This window comes from Ranitomeya imitator, chromosome 4, assembly GCF_032444005.1.
Source record: "Ranitomeya imitator isolate aRanImi1 chromosome 4, aRanImi1.pri, whole genome shotgun sequence".
Classification (NCBI taxonomy): Eukaryota; Metazoa; Chordata; class Amphibia; order Anura; family Dendrobatidae; genus Ranitomeya; species Ranitomeya imitator.
This window is the reverse complement of record NC_091285.1, coordinates 533,408,065-533,423,022: the sequence shown is the minus strand read 5'-3', so window position 1 is coordinate 533,423,022 and position 14,958 is coordinate 533,408,065. Positions and strand designations below refer to the sequence as shown.

The 14,958-nt window shown below is 46.0% G+C and overlaps 2 protein-coding genes across 4 annotated transcripts in view; one reads left to right on the top strand and one right to left on the bottom strand.

Annotated features, from left to right (window-relative positions):
* PEX11A (peroxisomal biogenesis factor 11 alpha) overlaps positions 1-8,988 on the bottom strand; it is a 43,051-nt gene extending 34,063 nt beyond the window's left edge. For both annotated transcript variants that reach the window (XM_069766208.1, XM_069766209.1), the window contains exon 1: positions 8,901-8,988. The gene's annotated coding sequence lies outside the window, so the exon portion shown is untranslated. The remainder of the gene's footprint in view (positions 1-8,900) is intronic.
* Positions 8,989-9,012: 24 nt separating this feature from the next.
* The window catches only part of WDR93 (WD repeat domain 93), a 136,106-nt gene continuing 130,160 nt past the window's right edge, over positions 9,013-14,958 (top strand). Inside the window, exon 1 of one of the 2 annotated variants that reach the window (XM_069766206.1) lies at positions 9,013-9,309. The gene's annotated coding sequence lies outside the window, so the exon portion shown is untranslated. The remainder of the gene's footprint in view (positions 9,310-14,958) is intronic. The other variant, XM_069766207.1, reaches the window with a different exon arrangement.

The window sequence follows — 14,958 nt, the reverse complement described above, 5'->3', positions numbered from 1 at the left end:
TTTGTGGCAAAATTAGGGGGGTCGGCTTATACTCGGGTCGGCTTATACTCGAGTATATACGGTATTTGTGATGCTAAGTCTCATATTTTTATTTGTTAGGAGCATTAACCCCTTTACCCCCAAGGGTGGTTTGCACGTTAATGACCGGGCCAATTTTTACAGTTCTGACCACTGTCCCTTTGTGAGGTTATAACTCTGGAACGCTTCAACGGATCCCAGTGATTCTGACATTGTTTTCTCGTGACATATTGTACTTCATGACAATGGTAAAAATTCTTTGATAGTACCTGCGTTTATTTGTGAAAAAAACGGAAATTTGGCGAAAATTATGAAAATTTCGCAATTTTCCAACTTTGAATTTTTATGCAATTAAATCACAGAGATATGTCACACAAAATACTTAATAAGTAACATTTCCCACATGTCTACTTTACATCAGCACAATTTTGGAACCAACATTTTTTTTTGTTAGGGAGTTATAAGGGTTAAAAGTTGACCAGCAATTTCTCATTTCTACAACACCATTTTTTTTTTTTAGGGACCACATCTCATTTGAAGCCATTTTGAGGGGTCTATATGACAGAAAATACCCAAGTGTGACACCATTCTAAAAACTACACCCCTCAAGGTGCTCAAAACCATATTCAAGAAGTTTATTAACCCTTCTGGTGCTTCACAGGAATTTTTTGAATGTTTAAATAAAAATGAACATTTAACTTTTTTTTCACAAAAAATTTAATTCAGCTCCAATTTGTTTTATTTTACCAAGGGTAACAGGAGAAAATGGACCCCAAACATTGTTGTACAATTTGTCCTGAGTACGCCAATACCCCACATGTGGGGGTAAACCACTGTTTGGGCGCATGGCAGAGCTCGGAAGCGAAGGAGCGCCGTTTGACTTTTCAATGCAAAATTGACAGGAATTGAGATGGGACGCCATGTTGCGTTTGGAGAGCCCCTGATGTGCCTAAACATTGAAACCCCCACAAGTGACACCATTTTGGAAAGTAGACCCCCTAAGGAACTTATCTAGAGGTGTGGTGAGCACTTTGACCCACCAAGTGCTTCACAGAAGTTTATAATGTAGAACCGTAAAAATAAAAAATCATATTTTTTCACAAAAATTATCTTTTCGCCCCCAATTTTTTATTTTCCCAAGGGTAAGAGAAGAAATTGGACCCCAAAATTTGTTGACCAATTTGTCATGAGTGCGCTGATACCCCATATGTGGGGGGGAACCACTGTTTGGGCGCATGGGAGGGCTCAGAAGGGAAGGAGCTCCATTTGGAATGCAGACTTAGGTGGAATGGTCTGCAGGTGTCACATTGCATTTGCAGAGCCCCTAATGTACCGAAACAGTAGAAACCCCCCACAAGTGACACCATTTTGGAAACTAGACCCCCTAAGGAACTCATCTAGATGTGTTGTGAGAGCTTTGAACCCCCAAGTGTTTCACTACAGTTTGTAACGCAGAGCCGTGAAAATAAAAAATCTTTTTTTTTCCCCCACAAAAATTATTTTTTAGCCCCCAGTTTTGTATTTTCCCAAGGGTAACAGGAGAAATTGGCCCCCAAAAGTTGTTGTCCTATTTGTCCTGAGTACACTGATACCCCATATGTTGGGGTAAACCCCTGTTTGGGCACACGGGAGAGCTCGGAAGGGAAGAAGCACTGTTTTACTTTTTCAACGCAGAATTGGCTGGAATTGAGATCGGACGCCATGTCGCGTTTGGAGAGCCCCTGATGTGCCTAAACAGTGGAAACCCCCCAATTATAACTGAAACCCTAATCCAAACACACCCCTAACCCTAATCCCAACAGTAACCCTAACCACACCTCTAACCCTGACACACCCCTAACCCTAATCCCAACCCTATTCCCAACTGTAAATGTAATCTAAACCCTAACTGTAACTTTAGCCCCAACCCTAACTTTAGCCCCAACCCAAACTGTAGCCCTAACCCTAGCCCTAATGGAAAAATGGAAATAAATACATTTTTTTAATTTTTCCCTAACTAAGGGGGTGATGAAGGGGGGTTTGATTTACTTTTATAGCAGGTTTTTTAGCGGATTTTTACGATTGGCAGCCGTCACACACTGAAAGACGCTTTTTATTGCAAAAAATATTTTTGGCGTTACCACATTTTGAGAGCTATAATTTCTCCATATTTTGGTTCACAGAGTCATGTGAGGTCTTGTTTTTTGCGGGACGAGTTGACGTTTTTATTGGTAACATTTTCGGGCACGTTACATTTTTTGATCGCTTTTTATTCTGATTTTTGTGAGGCAGAATGACCAAAAACCAGCTATTCATGAATTTCTTTTGGGGGAGGCGTTTATACCGTTCCGCGTTTGGTAAAATTGATAAAGCAGTTTTATTCTTCGGGTCAGTACGATTACAGCGATACCTCATTTCTATCATTTTTTTTATGTTTTGGCGCTTTTATACGATAAAAACTATTTTATAGGAAAAATTATTATTTTTGCATTGCTTTATTCTCAGGACTATAACTTTTATTTTTTTGCTGATGATGCTGTATGGCGGCTCGTTTTTTGCGGGACAAGATGAAGTTTTCAGCGGTACCATGGTTATTTATATCCGTCTTTTTGATCGCGTGTTATTCCACTTTTTGTTCGGCGGTATGATAATAAAGCGTTGTTTTTTGCCTCTTTTTTTTTCTTACGGTGTTTACTGAAGGGGTTAAGCAGTGGGCCAGTTTTATAGGTCGGGCCATTACGGACGCGGCGATACTAAATATGTGTACTTTTATTGTTTTTTTTTATTTAGATAAAGAAATGTATTTATGGGAATAATATATATATATTTTTTTCCATTATTTAGGAATATTTTTTTTTTTTTTTTTACACATTTTGAAATTTTTTTTTTTTACTTATTTACATTGTCCCAGGGGGGGACATCACAGATCGGTGATCTGACAGTTTGCACAGCACTCTGTCAGATCACCGATCTGAGAGCAGTGCAGGCTGCTTCACAGTGCCTACTCTGAGCAGGCTCTGTGAAGCCACCTCCCTCCATGCAGGACCCGGATCCGCGGCCATCTTGGATCCGGGTCTGGAGCAGGCAGGGACGGAGGTAAGACCCTCGCAGCAACGCAATCACATCGCGTTGCTGCGGGGGGCTCAGGGAAGCCCGCAGGGAGCCCCCTCCCTGCTCGATGCTTCCCTGCACCGCCGGCACATCGCGATCATGTTTGATCGCGGTGTGCCGGGGGTTAATGTGCCAGGGGCGGTCCGTGACCGCTCCTGGCACATAGTGCCGGATGTCAGCTGCGATAGACAGCTGACACCCGGCCGCGCTCCCCCCGTGAGCGCCGCCGATCGCGCTGGACGTACTATCCCGTCCGTGGTCATAGGGGCCCACCCAACCTCGACGGGATAGTACGTCCGATGTCAGAAAGGGGTTAAAGGGAATGTCCAGGTTTGTGATGAGTCTGCAGTCATTCTTTGTGACTGCAGACTTCTGACTTCTCACAGTGCGCCCTGCATGCTGTCAGAATTCTCTCGTGCCGGCGATTTACATACATGCGGTCACGTGCTGACTAGATATGTGTGGCCTCGCTCAATGAAAATCAACTGAGCGAGGCCGGGAACGTCTAGTCGGAATGTGGTCAGAAGTATACAAATCACATGCTTGTGCTGACATGACTGTCCACCGGCAAGGGAGAATCCTAAAAGTGTGCAGTGCATTCGTTGTGAGAATTCAGTAGCTGCGATGTCAGGATTCAGCTCTGCAGGTTCCAGCAGTCGTCACATGGACACTTCACTCACATGCGACTTTCATACTTGTGGTCCTGTGACAACGAGCTTCTCTTCTGCTTCTCTCAGTTTTTCACTGAACATTGAGCGTTAGGCCGGCTTCACACTCAGCGTATGAAAATACGGTCCGTATATTACGGCCGTAATACGCTGAAATGTCCCGAAAATAGTGGTCCGTAGCTCCTCCGTAGGCAGGGTGTGTCAGCGTTTTTTGCGCATGGCATCCTCCGTATGTAATCCGTATGGCAGCCGTAATGCGTGTTTTTCTCGCAGGCTTGCAAAACCAACATACCGCTATAGAAATGATCCATGTGTCCCAAAAAGAAAAAAAGTATATATATACTGTCTGTCTGTATATATATATATATATATATATATATATATATATATATATATATATATATATATATATATATATATATATATATATATGTCATTAGACACATATATGTATATATATTAATATTTATTCCAGCGCTATACAGCTTGAAAGCCGGTAATTCAATTACCGGCTTTTTCTTTCTCCTTCCTAAAACCCGACATGATTTGAGACATGGTTTACATACAGTAAACCATGTCTTCTCTCCATTTTTTTTGCAGATTCCACACTACTAATGTCAGTAGAGTGTATCTGCAAAATTTGGCCGTTCTAGCTCTTAAAATAAAGGGTTAAATGGCGGAAAAAATTGGCGTGGGCTCCCGCGCAATTTTCTCCGCCAGAGTAGTAAAGCCAGTGACTGAGGGCAGATATTAATAGCCTGGAGAGGGTCCATGGTTATTGGCCCCCCCTGGCTAAAAATATCTGCCCCCAGCCACCCCAGAAAAGGCACATCTGGAAGATGCGCCTATTCTGGCACTTGGCCACTCTCTTCCCATTCCCGTGTAGCGGTGGGATATGGGGTAATGAAGGGTTAATGCCACCTTGCTATTGTAAGGTGACATTAAGCCTAATTAATAATGGAGAGGCGTCAATTATGACACCTATCCATTATTAATCCAATTGTAGTAAAGGGTTAAATAAAACACAAACACATTATTTAAAATTATTTTAATGAAATAAAAACAATGGTTGTTGGAGTATTTTATTCTACGCCCAATCCAGTCACTGAAGACCCTCGTTCTGTGAAAGAAAAAACATAATAAACCAACAATATACTTACCCTCCGCAGATCTGTAACGTCCAACGATGTAAATCCTTCTGAAGGGGTTAAAACATTTTGCAGCAAGGAGCTTTGCTAATGCAATGCTACTCCTCGCTGCAAAACCCTGGGGAATGAGTCTAAATATAGATCAATGAGCTATATTTAGCTTCATTTGCGGTGAAGCGCCCTCTGCTGGATGTTCATAGATCGTGGGAACTTTCCTAGAAGCCTGGGAGCTTTCTAGGAAAGTTCCCACGATCTATGAACATCCAGCAGAGGGCGCCTCACCGCAAATGAAGCTAAATATAGCTCATTGATCTATATTTAGACTCATTCCCCGGGGTTTTGCAGCGAGGAGTAGCATTGCATTAGCAAAGCTCCTTGCTGCAAAATGTTTTAACCCCTTCAGAAGGATTTACATCGTTGGACGTTACAGATCTGCGGAGGGTAAGTATATTGTTGGTTTATTATGTTTTTTCTTTCACAGAACGAGGGTCTTCAGTGACTGGATTGGGCGTAGAATAAAATACTCCAACAACCATTGTTTTTACAGGTCCTTCTCAAAAAGTTAGCATATAGTGTTAAATTTCATTATTTACCATAATGTAATGATTACAATTAAACTTTCATATATTATAGATTCATTATCCACCAACTGAAATTTGTCAGGTCTTTTATTGTTTCAATACTGATGATTTTGGCATACAACTCCTGATAACCCAAAAAACCTGTCTCAATAAATTAGCATATTTCACCCATCCAATCAAATAAAAGTGTTTTTTAATTACAAACAAAAAAAACAACAAATAATAATGTTCAGTTATGCACTCAATACTTGGTCGGGAATCCTTTGGCAGAAATGACTGCTTCAATGCGGCGTGGCATGGAGGCAATCAGCCTGTGACACTGCTGAGATGTTATGGAGGCCCAGGATGCTTCAATAGCGGCCTTAAGCTCATCCAGAGTGTTGGGTCTTGCGTCTCTCAAATTTCTCTTCACAATATCCCACAGATTCTCTATGGGGTTCAGGTCAGGAGAGTTGGCAGGCCAATTGAGCACAGTAATACCATGGTCAGTAAACCATTTACCAGTGGTTTTGGCACTGTGAGCAGGTGCCAGGTCGTGCTGAAAAATGAAATCTTCATCTCCATAAAGCATTTCAGCCGATGGAAGCATGAAGTGCTCCAAAATCTCCTGATAGCTAGCTGCATTGACCCTGCCCTTGATGAAACACAGTGGACCAACACCAGCAGCTGACATGGCACCCCACACCATCACTGACTGTGGGTACTTGACACTGGACTTCAGGCATTTTGGCATTTCCTTCTCCCCAGTCTTCCTCCAGACTCTGGCACCTTGATTTCCGAATGACATGCAAAATTTGCTTTCATCAGAAAAAAGTACTTGGGACCACTTAGCAACAGTCCAGTGCTGCTTCTCTGTAGCCCAGGTCAGGCGCCTCTGCCGCTGTTTATGGTTCAAAAGTGGCTTTACCTGGGGAATGCGGCACCTGTAGCCCATTTCCTGCACACGCCTGTGCACCGTGGCTCTGGATGTTTCCACACCAGACTCAGTCCACTGCTTCCTCAGGTTCCCCAAGGTCTGGAATCGGTCCTTCTCCACAATCTTCCTCAGGGTCCGGTCTCCTCTTCTCGTTGTACAGCGTTTTCTGCCACATTGTTTCCTTCCAACAGACTTACCATTGAGGTGCCTTGATACAGCACTCTGGGAACAGCCTATTTGTTGAGAAATTTCTTTCTGGGTCTTACCCTCTTGCTTGAGGGTGTCAATGATGGCCTTCTTGACATCTGTCAGGTCGCTTGTCTTACCCATGATGGGGGTTTTGAGTAATGAACCAGGCAGGGAGTTTATAAAAGCCTCAGGTATCTTTTGCATGTGTTTAGAGTTAATTAGTTGATTCAGAAGATTAGGGTAATAGGTCGTTTAGAGAACCTTTTCTTGATATGCTAATTTATTGAGACAGGTTTTTTGGGTTATCAGGAGTTGTATGCCAAAATCATCAGTATTAAAACAATAAAAGACCTGACAAATTTCAGTTGGTTGATAATGAATCTATAATATATGAAAGTTTAATTGTAATCATTACATTATGGTAAATAATGAAATTTAACACTATATGCTAATTTTTTGAGAAGGACCTGTATTTCATTAAAATAATTTTAAATAATGTATTTGTGTTTTATTTAACCCTTTACTACAATTGGATTAATAATGGATAGGTGTCATAATTGACGCCTCTCCATTATTAATTAGGCTTAATGTCACCTTACAATAGCAAGGTGGCATTAACCCTTCATTACCCCATATCCCACCGCTACACGGGAATGGGAAGAGAGTGGCCAAGTGCCAGAATAGGCGCATCTTCCAGATGTGCCTTTTCTGGGGTGGCTGGGGGCAGATATTTTTAGCCAGGGGGGGGCCAATAACCATGGACCCTCTCCAGGCTATTAATATCTGCCCTCAGTCACTGGCTTTACTACTCTGGCGGAGAAAATTGCGCGGGAGCCCACGCCAATTTTTTCCGCCATTTAACCCTTTATTTTAAGAGCTAGAACGGCCAAATTTTGCAGATACACACTACTGACATTAGTAGTGTGGAATCTGCAAAAAACATGGAGAGAAGACATGGTTTACTGTATGTAAACCATGTCTCAAATCATGTCGGGTTTTAGGAAGGAGAAAGAAAAAGCCGGTAATTGAATTACTGGCTTTCAAGCTGTATAGCGCTGGAATAAATATTAATATATATACATATATGTGTCTCACTGACATATATATATCTATATATACCTATTCTATGTGTACACATTTATTCTACCTATTGGACTGTAAGCTGTCAGTGTGATTTTACTGTACACCGCACTGAATTGCCGGCTTTTCTCTCTAACAGCGCTGCGTATTTCTCGCAAGTCACACTGCTTGTCCGTGTGTAATCCGTATTTTTCACGCTTCCATAGACTTTCATTGGCGTATTTCTTGCGCAGTACGGTGACAAACGCAGCATGCTGCGATTTTGTACGGCCGTAGAAAGCCATATAATACTGATCAGTAAAATACGGCAGATAGGAGCAGGGGCATAGAGAATAATTGTGCCGTATTTTTTGCGAGTTTTACGGACGTAGTTTCTGCGCTCTTACGTCCGTAAAACTCGCAAGTGTGAAGCCGGCCTTAGAGAGAGGAGCTCGTGGGCACATGACTGAGTGTGCAAATCACATATGTCCTGGTGGGGGGATGGGGACGCGCCAGAGACGAAAGCCTACATACACTTCTGCTCCTGACCTTCACAATCAGAGTGCGCCTCGTGGTGCGGGGACCAGACCCGGCTCTCCGGACCCAAACTCATCAGCTTCAGAGATTTACATGATGCTGTTGAGTTTAGGAAGACTGCGGCCGCTCCCCATATTATCGGGCGTACGCGGAGTGTGGACGTCAGGCACGTAAGGCTACGTTCACATTAGCGTTGCGTCGGGTGCAGCCGCAGCGACGCATGCGTCCCTATATTTAACATGGGGGCGCATGGACATGCGTTGTCTTGCGTTTTGTGACGCATGCGTCATTTTTGGCGCAAGCGTCATGGCGCAGAGGACGCTGCAAGTTGCATTTTTTTGGCGTCTAAAATCATGCCAAAAATGGACGCATGCGTCACAAAACAATGCGTTTTTGCATGCGTTGTGCGTTGTTAACGCAACACAAAACAACGCAAATGTGAACGTAGCCTAAGATGGCCGAACACATATGGGGGCCCAGCTCCACCTCCATTTTGTGTACCTGCAGGAATGTAAGGAGTCAGGTACAACCTGTATGCAGCCATTGCTGGACCACCAATAATGTACAGTGCGCTGTTACACGGGGGTACAGACACAGGCTCCTCAGGAAATCCTTCCACTACAGCTTTACACAAAACAATTATTACCAAAACATAACGTAACCTGAAATCTCCGGGTCCGGACATGACACCCACCTCATGCCACAGACTGGTGGTCCGGCTCCGGCAGGGTCTCCTCCTACCACCTGTTCATTGCCGCCAGCAAGTGACTGACAAGTGCCTGGTCACGTGACGGCCCGCCTGCTTTCTGCTCCGCCTGAAAGTGCCAGACACAGAGGGAAGGTTCCGTCGTCTCACCGACCCAGACCGGGGAAAACGGCACATAATGTGCAACCACCACATGCTCCAGAACAACGCAGCTACTGACCCCACACTCGGTAAAGGCAGCGGTATAGAACAGAAACAGCGCCATGGAGCGGAGCCCAGTTCTATTTCCGGGACTGTTCACCAGGCGCTTCCTGTTTTTGGTTACTAAGGTTACGAGAAATAAGCGGCGCAAAGTGCAGGCACAGGAGCCTGGTACTGGTGACCCTGGGAGCAGTAGGTGAGGAGCAAATGATCATCTATGTAGGGCACAGGTGCAGGCAGGGTGTAGGCTGTATGTAGGGCACAGGTGCAGGCAGGGTGTAGGCTGTATGTAGGGCACAGGTGCCCATAGGGTGTAGGCTGTATGTAGGGCACAGGTGCCCATAGGGTGTAGGCTGTATGTAGGGCACAGGTGCAGGCAGGGTGTAGGCTGTATGTAGGCACGGGTGTAGGCTGTATGTAGGGCACAGGTGCACGCAGGGTGTAGGCTGTATGTAGGGCACAGGTGCCCATAGGGTGTAGGCTGTATGTAGGGCACAGGTGCACGCAGGGTGTAGGCTGTATGTAGGGCACAGGTGCCCATAGGGTGTAGGCTGTATGTAGGGCACAGGTGCAGGCAGGGTGTAGGCTGTATGTAGGGCACAGGTGCAGGCAGGGTGTAGGTAGTCTGTAGGGTACAGGTGCACATAAGGTGTAGGCTGTATGTAGGGCACAGGTGCCCATAGGGTGTAGGCTGTATGTAGGGCACAGGTGCACGCAGGGTGTAGGCTGTATGTAGGGCACAGGTGCCCATAGGGTGTAGGCTGTATGTAGGGCTCAGGTGCAGGCAGGGTGTAGGCTGTATGTAGGGCACAGGTGCCCATAGGGTGTAGGCTGTATGTAGGGCACAGGTGTACGCAGGGTGTAGGCTGTATGTAGGGCACAGGTGCCCATAGGGTGTAGGCTGTATGTAGGGCACAGGTGCACGCAGGGTGTAGACTATATGTAGGGCACAGGTGCCCATAGGGTGTAGGCTGTCTGTAGGGCACAGGTGCAGGCAGGGTGTAGGCTGTCTGTAGGGCACAGGTGCAGGCAGGGTGTAGGCTGTATGTAGGGCACAAGTGCAGGCAGGGTGTAGGCTGTATGTAGGGCACAGGTGCCCATAGGGTGTAGGCTGTATGTAGGGCACAGGTGCACGCAGGGTGTAGACTATATGTAGGGCACAGGTGCACACAAGGTGTAGGCTGTATGTAGGGCACAGGTGCAGGCAGGGTGTAGGCTGTATGTAGGGCACAGGTGCAGGCAGGGTGTAGGCTGTATGTAGGGCACAGGTGCCCATAGGGTGTAGGCTGTATGTAGGGCACAGGTGCACGCAGGGTGTAGACTATATGTAGGGCACAGGTGCCCATAGGGTGTAGGCTGTATGTAGGGCACAGGTGCAGGCAGGGTGTAGGCTGTATGTAGGGCACAGGTGCAGGCAGGGTGTAGGCTGTATGTAGGGCACAGGTGCCCATAGGGTGTAGGCTGTATGTAGGGCACAGGTGCACGCAGGGTGTAGGCTGCATGTAGGGCACAGGTGCAGGCAGTGTGTAGGCTGTATGTAGGGCACAGGTGCACGCAGGGTGTAGACTGTATGTAGGGCACAGGTGCACATAAGGTGTAGGCTGTATGTAGGGCACAGGTGCACATAGGGTGTATGCTGTATGTAGGGCTCAGGTGCACGCAGGGTGTAGGCTGTATGTAGGGCACAGGTGCACATAAGGTGTAGGCTGTATGTAGGGCACAGGTGCACATAAGGTGTAGGCTGTATGTAGGGCACAGGTGCACATAAGGTGTAGGCTGTATGTAGGGCACAGGTGCAGGCAGTGTGTAGGCTGTATGTAGGGCACAGGTGCACGCAGGGTGTAGGCTGCATGTAGGGCACAGGTGCACATAGGGTGTATGCTGTATGTAGGGCTCAGGTGCATGCAGGGTGTAGGCTGTATGTAGGGCACAGGTGCACATAAGGTGTAGGCTGTATGTAGGGCACAGGTGCACATAGGGTGTATGCTGTATGTAGGGCTCAGGTGCATGCAGGGTGTAGGCTGTATGTAGGGCACAGGTGCACATAAGGTGTAGGCTGCATGTAGGGCACAGGTGCACATAAGGTGTAGGCTGCATGTAGGGCACAGGTGCACACAGGCTGTAGGCTGCATGTAGGGCACAGGTGCACATAAGGTGTAGGCTGCATGTAGGGCACAGGTGCACGCAGGGTGTAGGCTGTATGTAGGGCACAGGTGCACATAAGGTGTAGGCTGCATGTAGGGCACAGGTGCACATAAGGTGTAGGCTGTATCTAGGGCAAAGGTGCAAGTAGGGTGTAGGCTGTCTGTAGGGCACAGGTGCACGTAGGGTGTAGGCTGTCTGTAGGGCACAGGTGCACGTAGGGAGTAGGCTGTATGTAGGGCACAGCTGCACGTAGGGTGTAGGCTGTCTGTAGGGCACAGGTGCACGTAGGGTGTAGGCTGTATGTAGGGCACAGCTTCACGTAGGGTGTAGGCTGTCTGTAGGGCACAGGTGCACGTAGGGTGTAGGCTGTATGTAGGGCACAGCTGCACGTATGGTGTAGAGTGTAGGCTGTCTGTAGGGCACAGGTACACGTAGGGTATAGGCTCTCTGTTGGGCACAGGTGCAGGTAAGGTGTAGGCTGATTGTAGGGCACAGGTGCACGTAGGATATAGGCTCTCTGTAGGGCACAGGTGCAGGTAAGGTGTAGGCTGTATGTAGGGCACAGCTGCACTTAGGGTGTAGGCTGTATGTAGGGCACAGGTGCACGTAGGGTATAGGCTGTATGTAGGGCACAGGTGCACACAGGGTGTAGGTAGTCTGTAGGGTACAGGTGCACGTAAGGTGTAGGCTGTATGTAGGGCACAGGTGCACGTAGGGTGTAGGCTGTATGTGAGGCACAGGTGTACGTATGGTGTAGGCTGTATGTAAGTGTAGGCTGTATGTAGGGCACAGCTACACTTAGGGTGTAGGCTGTCTGTAAGGCACAGGTGCACGTAGGGTGTAGGCTGTATGTAGGGCACAGGTGCTCATAGCGGGCAGGCTGCATGTAGGTCACAAGTGTACGTAGGGCACAGCTGCACATTTGATGTATGTAGGGCACAGATGCACGTATTGTGTAGGTAGGGCAAAGGTGCACGTAGGCTGTATGTAGGACACAGGTGCATGTGTCATCAGTTTTTTTTTTACCATCAGTGTGTCATCCGTTTGTCCGTTTTCACCATCAGTGTGGTCATCAGTGTTTTTTTCCGGTATGGATAAAATAAGAAATGCATTATAAAGCTTTTCCTATTCGTTGCAATGTTAAATGCAGACCGTACACATATGTCATCCCTGTGCTCTACGTGTTTTACACATGCCCATAGGCTTGTATTGGTCCTTGTCATCTGTGCTGCCAGTAAAAAAAAACGCACGTCTCCTTGTCATTTGCATGGACGCACAGTCTGTGAAAAATATGGACACGTGAGCAGCCCTATATATTATAGTGGGTACAGGTGGAATTCATGCCTACCACATGTACTGGAAACATGGATGTGTTAGAGACCTTAACCCTGCTGTTCTGTTCGGTCTGGGGAGACCTATTTTGAACTTTGGTATTTTTTGGGGTGTTCAAGATGCGGTTCTGAAACTTGTGGTTGATTGACTTAAATGAGGATGGGTCGGTCGGCCACGGGTTTCAGAGCCGCATCTTGAATATTTTAAAGAATATTGAAGTTCAAAGTCGGTCATTTTTGACCAACAGAACAGCAGGGTTAAAGGGTTATTGTGGTTGGAAGAAGTTATCAACTATCTAATGCAGGGGTGGGGAACCTAAGGACCCAGGGCCATCTACTGCCCTCGATGACCTTTTATCAGGCCCCCGGGCAGATTCTCAGGGTCCGCATTCTTGGGCAGGGAGGTGTATTTTGATTGCCGTCAGTTCATTAATTTCTTCTTGCTCTGTTAGCACACACACGCAGTGTTCTCTACTAAACAGTGAAGGGCATGCAATGAAAGATTACGTCCTGACACCAGTGCCACAGTCAGGATGCACTTTGTGGGCGGAGTTTGTACGGCCCCCGAAGGATGGTATAAATATCCAAATGGCCCTTGGCAGAAAAAAAAATTCCCCACCCCTGATCTAATGGATAGGTGATAACTTCCATTGCCAGAATCGGGCTCTTTTAGAACTAAGTGCCCATGCACATGCTCAACCCCTCTCCATTCATTTCTTATGGGAAACTCTTATAGTCCCATAGAGAATGAATGGGCTGGCGGTCCAGCATGTGCACTACCGCCATGCTATTCCTTTCTAATGGAAATAAACGTGTCCCATTTAGTTGATTGGTGGGGTTCTATAGGTCAGAGTCAGACCCCACTGATTTTGAAGGAGTCAGCAATCCTATGGATAGGTGATAACTTCTTCGAGCCGAAATACTCTCGAATGGGAATGTATTAATAGTTTTCATTTTTGTTGCTGAACGTACATCAAGGAGAAATCATTAACCTCCATGTAGTGCATATCTGTGTTGTGGGCATGGGCTTCAGCAATGCAATGCACACGCTTTAGTCTCTGCAGCGCTGCATCCAAGGCTAATGCTGTTTAACACTAGGACTACTGGTATAGTCATTTTGACTACTTATTTGCAGTAGTTCTAGTCAGGGTTCACGAGTCCAGTAGTCCTAGTGTTAATAAATTCTGTGTAGGGCAAGGTACTGTACAAGCACCAGGTCCTTGGTGCAGGGCACATGTGAAGGCTTGGGAGAAGACATCCTATGAAACTGGAGACTGGAAGCAACCGCTTCAACCCCCAGGCAATAAGCTGGTAGATGAATACTGTGCAACTTGTTTGCCTACAGCACATGAGTTTTTAAAAATGTTGTCCATTACTCAGTTTTTTTAACATTGAAGTCTATGGAAAACGGATCTGTTAATCAGCAATCCACTTTTCTTTAGTTGGTAATGGATCTGTTTTTTGCTTACTGAATCCAGCAGAGATCAGTTATTTAAAAACAGATTAATGTTGTGTCTGCACATTTTTTTTGCCAACTGATTGCTGCTGGATCTATTCTAACTGATTACTGTTGGACATATGAACACAGCATTGCTGATCACCTGTTATCACCTTCATTGTATAGAGCTGAACAGCACAAATACGTTCACTGTGGTTGTAGGCGCTGCAGATAAGCTCTTAGGCTGTGTGCACACGATGCGGATTTGCTGCGGATCCGCAGTGGACTGTTCCGCGCAGAAACGCTGCAGTTCCGCAAAGTGATTTACAGTACAATGTAAATTAATAGGAAAAAAAAAGTCTGTGCTAATGGTGCGGGAAAATCCGCATGAAATCCGCTGCGGATCAAAAGAAGTAACATGCTACTTCTTTTATGCGGAACTGCAGCGTTTCTGACCCCTTCCATTATAGAAATCCGCGGGTGTAAAAAACGCAGAAAACACGCACAAAATCCGCATCAATTCCACAACAAAAACGCACAAAATCCACGGCAAATCCGCACCTGCGTTTTCTGCCAGGAGATGCAGATTTTGTGCAGAAAATTCTGCACTCCAATTAGCACCTGATCTGCAACAACTGTCACTAAAAGTTGTGGAAACCACTTTATGCCATCAAGCTAAAACAAAAAGGCCAGGCTAACATGCTAGTAATTAGTCAACCACGGAGAGCAGAAAAAGACAATGGGGAAAGACAAAGAATTGGTATTTTCATCCCTCTCTTGCTGGGCAGTGACCACCAGGGTCAGCAGTAAAGTATCTGTATACCATAGACCAGCAGGGTCCTGATTCATCATTGCCTTTGCAGCTGTTTTTGCCTATTTTGTGCCTTTTTTTGTTTGCACACAATTCTTTATTCTATTTGTGCCTTTTAAG